At 42.7% G+C, this 6,551-nt stretch overlaps 1 pseudogene; it reads left to right on the plus strand.

Annotated features, from left to right (window-relative positions):
* The first annotated feature begins 2,821 nt into the window (after positions 1 to 2,821).
* On the plus strand, positions 2,822 to 3,179 carry LOC120858860 (annotated as a pseudogene).
* Positions 3,180 to 6,551: the final 3,372 nt, after the last annotated feature.

Below are 6,551 nucleotides of genomic sequence, written 5' to 3' on the forward strand. Positions count from 1 at the left end.
TGTGGCAGTCTTGCCTGGAGTGAGTCTATTGGTGCCATGTTTCCCACAGTATCTTTATCTCTGTGTCACCTTTTGGTGATTCTCCCAATAGTTAAAACTTTTTCATTATTATTATGTTTATTAGGATTGTGATTTGTCATCAGTGATCTTTGAGGTTACTGCTATGACTTGCTAAATGTTATGATGATTGTTACTGTTTAGTCAATAAATCCTGTCTGACTCTTTGCAACCCTGTGACTGTAGCCCACCAGGCTTCTCTCTCCCTGGGATTCTCCAGGCAAGAATTCTGGAGCAGGTTGCCATTTCCTTCTCCAGGGGATCTTTCCCCCCGCAGGGATGAACTCTCATCACATGCACTGGCAGGAGGATTCTTTACCACTGAGCCACCTGGCCTTGCCCAAACATAACTTTTATAGGCACTGGGAAACCAAAAAAAAAAAAAAATGTGTGATTTTATTGAGATTATTTCCCTTGTTTTGGTGGTCTGATACTGAACTGTGCTGAATCCAGATACACCTGTCGAGTGAAAACCCTGCCTCTTACCCTGTGTCCCAATCTAGTTCTCCTCCCCAGAGGCAACCTCTGATCAAACGTTCTTCACATTCAAGAGTTTGCAGTGCCTTCTATATGAGGCATAGTTGAGAGAATCCTATTCAATCGTTCAAAGCATGGAGAGTTCTTCATTAGGTTGGCAATACTTGAGCTAATGTGCAAATCAAGACCCCAGGAAGGCATTGGGATTTGGCAGGATTTATTGTTTATAGGTACGAATAATAATGATGAAAACAATGGTTGTTTTTCACTCGCTAAGTCGTGTCTGACTCTTTGTGACCGCATTAACTGCAACATACTGGGGTTCATTGTCCTTCACTATCTCCCCAGGTTTGCTCAAACTCATGTCCATTGAGTCAGTGATGTCATCCAACCATCTAGCCCTCTGTCGCCCTCCCTCTTCTCCTCCTGCCTTCAATCATTCCCAGCATCAGGTTCTGTTTCAATGAGTCAGCTCTTCAAATCAGGTGGCCAAAGCATTGGAGCTTCAGCTTCAGCATCAGTCTTTCCAATGAATATTCAGGATTGATTTCCTGTAGGATTGACCTGTTTGATATCCCTGCAGTCCAAGGGACTCTCAAGAGTCTTCTCCAGCACCACAATTTGAAAGCATCAATTCTTCAGTGCTCAGCCTTTCTTATACTCCAACACATGACCACTGGAAAAAACCATAGCTTTGACTATACGGACCTTTGTTGGCAAAGTGATGTCTTTGCTTTTTAATATGCCGTCTAGGTTTGTCATAGCTTTCCTTCCAAGAAGCTAAAAGCTTCCATCTTTTAATTTCATGGCTACGGTCACTGTCTGCAGTGATTTTGGAGCCCAAGAAAATAAAATCTGTCACTACTTTTACATTTTCCCCTTTCTATTTGCCATGAAGTGATGGGACCGGATGCCAAGATCTTAGTTTTTTGCCAGCTTTCACTCTTCTCTTTCACCGTCATCAAGAGGTTTTTTAGTTCCTCCTCACTTTCTGCCATTAGAGTTGTATCATCTGCATATCTGAGGCTGTTGATATTTCTCACAGCAATCCTGATTACAGTTTGAGTCATCCACATTTTGCATGATGTACTCTACATATAAGTTAAATAAACAGAGTGACAATATACAGCCTTGTCATACTCCTTTCCCAATTTTGAACCAGTTAGTTGATCCTTGTAAGGGTCTAACTATTGTTACTTGACCCGCATATGGCTTTCTCAGGAGACAGGTAAGGTGATCTGATATTCCCATCTCTTTAAGAGTTTTCCACAGTTAGTTGTGATCCACACGGTATCTATTATTGAAAACAATGGTGTCTGTTATTAAAATGTCACCCCTAATAGTTAGCATAGTACCTGGTACATAATGAAGGCTTCCCAGGTGGTACACTGGTAAAGAACCTGCCTGCCAATGCAGGAGACATAAGAGACTCTGGTTCCATCCCTTGGTGGGAAAGATCCTCTGGAGAAGGAAATGGCAACTCACTCCAGTATTCTTGCCTGGACAATCCCATGGACAGAGGAGCCTGGCTACAGGATTATAGTCCATGGGTTTTGCAAAGAGCCAAACATAACTGAGTGACTGAGCCTGCACTCACACACTGGTATATATAACAGGTAAATATTTTACACATGTAGTAAATATTTAACAAAAATATATTTGTTGATTGCATGAGTGGAAAAGAAGGACTAGGTTATAGATTTTATAAGTGTGTTTCTAAATCAGTGCTCGTTCCACCCACCCCCATATACAGGAGAACAAGTGCAATGTTACTAAACCTTTGACACTTAACTTGCTGAGGTTCTAACCTTTCACAGTATCTCTACTTTGGTCAATAGGAAAGAGCTTTCAAGCCTAAGGCACCGTGCAGCTGTAGATTGTTACTCTAGGCCTAAGAACCACAGCTCTAGTTTTAACCAATAGCTACTGGAGGCATGTGGTGCTAGAGATGCCTGTGAACAATGGTCCATTGTGTGAAACTAACTCGACTAGTTGTATCCAAAGGATGACCTGCTCTTGAATTTCAATAACATTGCAAATATTTGTTTTGAAAGCTTACCAAAGGAAACTCCAGAGTGAATTACCATTGGAGCAATTTTCCTATTGCAATCAGTGACTAATGTGCTCAGTACATTTTATCTCCATAGATGATATACACGTGGGTTCGGTACCTAGCAAGGTCACACTCTTGGACTCTCCTTTCACAGAGGATCCTCTCTAGGAGCTAAGTAGATCTTTCTTTCCCCACTTAGAAACTTCAGATTCAGGGGAAGGGGCAGCAGGTGCCATGTCAGGCTGCGAAGGTGGCCAGAAGAAGCCCCAAAGCAGCCCACAAAGCAAGCCAAGGAGATGGATGAGGAAGATAAAGCATTCAAGCAGAAGCAGAAGGAGGAGTAGAAGAAACTCGAGGAGCTAAAAGCAAAGGCTGAGGGGAAAGGGCCCCTGGACACCAGTGGAATTGAGAAATCTGGCAAAAAGTAAGCTGTTCCTTATGCCAGAGGCAATGATGACCTTTAGTTCCATTCCTGTTTAATCACCTGGATTCCCTGCCATAATATCTGTTGCCACCTATAGCTAGAATGACGTGTTGTCTTGGAACCTATTGTACATTTAAGAATAAACTTTTGTAAAAAAAAAAAAAAAAAGAAACTTCAGATTCAAGGCTTGGATACAATGAATGGTAATTGTTAAGTGATTTTTCAGTTATGACAGTGAACAGAAGACATTGATGAAAATAATAATTAAAGACAAATTTTCTATTGATACAGACTGGGAGTTTAAATCAGAGAAGGCAATGGCACCCCACTCCGGTGTTCTTGCCTGGAGAATCCCAGGGACGGGGGAGCCTGGTGGGCTGCTGTCTATGGGGTCGCACAGTCAGACACGACTGAAGTGACTTAGCAGTAGCAGTTAGCAGGAGTTTAAATTAGAAATGCCACCTCATTGCTGAAAAGATTCTTGTTTTAAAAATAATTTTTATTCGAATATAGTTGCTTTACAATGTTGTGTTAGTTTCTGCTGTACAGCAAAGTGAATCAGTTGTGTGTATACATATATCCCCTTTTATTTGGATTTCCTTCCCATTCAGGTTATCACAGAGCATGGGTAGAGTTCCCTGAGCTATATAGTAGGTTCTCATTAGTTATCTGTTTTATAAATAGTATCAGTAGTGTGGACAAGGGAATGGCAACCCACTCCAGTATTCTTGCCTAGAGAAATCCATGGACAGAGGATCCTGGAGAGCTACAGTCTATGGGGTCGCAGAGTTAGACTTGACTGAGCAACACACACACACACACACACACACACATCAATAGTGTATACGTGTCAATCCCAGTCTCCTAATTTATCCCACCCCTTCCTTCACCCTTGGTGTCCATACATTTGTTCTCTATGTCTGTGTCTCTATTCCTGCCCTGTAAATAAGATCAGGAGACCTGAGTTCGATTCCTGGGTCAGGAAGCTCCGCTGGAGAAGGAAATGGCAACCCACTTCAGTATTCTTGCCTGGAGAACCCCATGGACAGAGAAGCCTGGCAGGCTACAGTCCATGGCTTCGAAAGAGTTAAACACGACTTAGCAACTAAACCACCATACTATTTTTCTAGATTTCATATATATGCAATAATATATGATATTTTTCTCTTTCTGACTTACTTCACTGTGTATGACAGTCTCTAGGTCCATCTAGGTCTCTACAAGGAACAATTGTGTTCCTTTTTATGGCTGAGTAATGGCTTCCTGGTGGCTCATATGGTAAAGAATCTGCCTGCAATGCAGGACACCCAGGTTCGATCCCTGGATTGGGAAGATCCCCTGGAGAAGAGAATGGCAACCCTCTCCAGTGTTCTGGTCTGGAGAATTCCATCAGCAGAGAAGCCTGGCGAGCTACAGTCCATGGGGTCGCAAAGAGTCAGACACAACTGAGCGGCTGACACACATATGCAATATTCCACTGTATACAAAGAGAGTCTTAATCCTCTTCTGCCAATACATACCTCTCCATTTATGTAGAGGCAGATTTTTTTTAAGGTGTTTTAGTCAGAAAATATACATTAAGCACCTGCACTGGGAAATTAAAGATCAATAAAACACGGATCTGTTAACAAACACAAGTTCATGTGCCTGACGCACAGTGTGACCAAACAAACCAAAATATCAGAGTCTGGAGTGTGGAGCAGAGAAAGGTGTATGGCAGAGACATGCTAGGAAAACAGGTGGCTTGTGCCCCCCGCCCCCGCCAAAATTCCCTAACTCCTCACAGGATTTCAGCAAAGCATTTTAAAGGCCAGGTGATGGAGGGTCCCAGGGTGTGTGATCGTTTGGGCATATTTCTCTGATTGGTTGATGGTGAGGTAACATTATCAATCCTTAGGTGCCAAAAGGATTAAGAGCTATTTGCTTACTATCATCAAGTAGGTAATTTCTTCTATTTGGAAGAAATCGGTGGTGGTTTTTAGCATCTGAAAACCTCATGAAATATGCCTGAATTACCACAGAGGATGTTGGGGAGGGGCCTGTCCTGGGAAGGCCGCAGAGGGTCCTGCTCAGCTACACACCTACCTTCGAGATCCTTATAGTTCAGTTATAGTTCGGTGGGGAGAAACACAGGTAAATTAATGATTGTGTAAAGACTACACGTTATAATAGAAAAAGCTAGCTAAGGAAGCTCACAAGGGGGACGTCTAATCTGAACTTCTGGGAGGAGGTGCATAAGTTCAAAAATTGTTAAGACTTTGTGTTTTAAGAGCACCTTTGTTGTTTGGTTGCTAAGTCATGTTGGACTCTTTGCAACCCCACGGACTGCAGCATGCTAGGCTCCCCTGTCCTTCACCATCTCCCAGAACTTGCTCAAATTCATGTCCATTGAGTCAGTGATGCCATCCAACCATCTCTGTAGCTCTCTTCTCCTCCTGTCCTCAACCTTTCCCAGCATCAGAGTCTATTCCAATGAGTCAGCTCTTCACATCAGGTGGCCAAAGTATTGGAGCTTCAGCTTCAGCATCAGTCCTTCCAATGAATATTCAGAATTGACTTCCTTTAGGATGGACTGGTTTGATCTCCTTGCAGTCCAAGGGACTCTCAAGAATCTTCTCCAACACCTCAATTCAAAAGCATCAGTTCTTCGGTGTTTAGCCTTCTTTATGTTCCAACTCTCATATTCATACGTGACTACTGGAAAAACCATAGCTTTGACTATATGGACCTTTGCCGGCAAAGTAATGTCTCTGCTTTTTAATATGCTGTCTAGGTTTGTCATAACCTTTCTTCTAAGGAGCTAGCATCTTTTAATTTCATGGCTGCAGTCACCATCTGCAGTGATTTTGGAGCCCAAGAAAATAAGAACCCCATGAACAGTATGAAAAGAGCAACTTTAGGTTCATAGCCAAATTGAGAAGGTACAGCGATTTCCCATAGGCCCCGCCCCACCCCAAACATAGCCTGCTCTATTACCAACATCCTGTAGAAGAGAGGTATTTATTACACAGGTTTCCCAAGTGGCTTTGTAAAGAATCCACCTGCCAATGCAGGAGGTGCAAGGGACACAGTTTCGATCCCTGGATTGAGAAGATCCCCTGGAGTAGGAAACGGTAACCCACTCCAGTACTCTTGCCTGAAAAATCCAGTAGACAGAGGATCCTGGCATGCTATATAGTCCATCAGGCTGCAAAGTCAGACACAACCACACAACGGAGTTCACACACATGCACATACAATGAACCTATACTCACCCATCAAAATCCTTCCGAGTCTATAGTTGACCTTAGGTTCATTCCTAGTGTTGTACATTCTGTAGGCTTGGACAAATACATAATGATACGTATCCACCATTACAGATTTCTACAGAGTATTTTCACTGCCCCCCAAATCCTCTGTGTTTAGCCTATTCATCTCTTCCCCTTTTCCTAAACCCTGGCAAACACAAGTCTTTTTTACTATCTCCAAATTTTTGTCTTTTCTAGAATGTCATGTACTTGGAGTACAGCATGCAGCCTTTTCAGACTGGCTTCTTTCACT

The sequence above is a fragment of the Oryx dammah genome, unplaced genomic scaffold (assembly GCF_014754425.2).
Source record: "Oryx dammah isolate SB20612 unplaced genomic scaffold, SCBI_Odam_1.1 HiC_scaffold_29, whole genome shotgun sequence".
In the NCBI taxonomy this organism is placed as follows: domain Eukaryota; kingdom Metazoa; phylum Chordata; class Mammalia; order Artiodactyla; family Bovidae; genus Oryx; species Oryx dammah.